Source organism: Vicugna pacos, chromosome 9 (genome assembly GCF_048564905.1).
Source record: "Vicugna pacos chromosome 9, VicPac4, whole genome shotgun sequence".
In the NCBI taxonomy this organism is placed as follows: domain Eukaryota; kingdom Metazoa; phylum Chordata; class Mammalia; order Artiodactyla; family Camelidae; genus Vicugna; species Vicugna pacos.
Window position 1 is genome coordinate 3,814,102 of NC_132995.1, and position 660 is coordinate 3,814,761.

Here is a 660-nt window from a genome sequence, read left to right on the forward strand (position 1 = left end):
ATCACTCCTACTCCATCCCTTTCCTCTTTGGTAGTCATAGTTTGTTTTCTATATCTGTGAGTCCACTTACGGTTTGTAAATAAGTTCACTTGTGTCTTTTTTTTTTAGATTTCACATATAAGTGATATCATATGATATTTGTCTTTCTGTCTGATTTACTCCACTTAATATGATTATCTCTAGTTTCATCCATGTTACTGCAAATGACATTGCATTCTTTTTTATGGCTAAGTAATATTCCACTATATATATCTCTTCTTTATCAGTTCCTCTGTGAATTGACATTTGGTTGCTTCCATGTCTTGGCTATTGTGTATAATTTATTTTTATTTATCTATTTTGGGGGAGGGTAATGAGGTTTGTTTATTTACTTAGTTTTTAATGGAGGTACTGGGGATTGAACCCAGGACGTCATGCATGTTGAGCATGTGCTCTACCACTGAGCTATACCCTCCCCACCCTTGGCTGTTGTAAATAGTGCTGCTATGAACATTGGGAGGCATGCATCTTTTCAAGTTAGTGTTTTTGGTTTTTTGGATATATAACTAGGAGCAGAATTACTAGATCATATGACAGTTTTTTTTGTTTTTTGTTTTTTGTTTTTTAGTGTTTTGAGGATCCTCCATACTGTCTTCCATAGTGGCTGCAACAATTTATGTC

The 660-nt window shown here is 34.5% G+C and overlaps 1 non-coding gene across 1 annotated transcript; it reads right to left on the reverse strand.

Moving 5' to 3' along the window:
- Positions 1–382: 382 nt before the first annotated feature.
- Positions 383–455, reverse strand: TRNAV-AAC (transfer RNA valine (anticodon AAC)). The gene has a single exon. It is a non-coding gene; the product is annotated as a tRNA-Val (tRNA).
- Between the last annotated feature and the right edge of the window lie 205 nt (positions 456–660).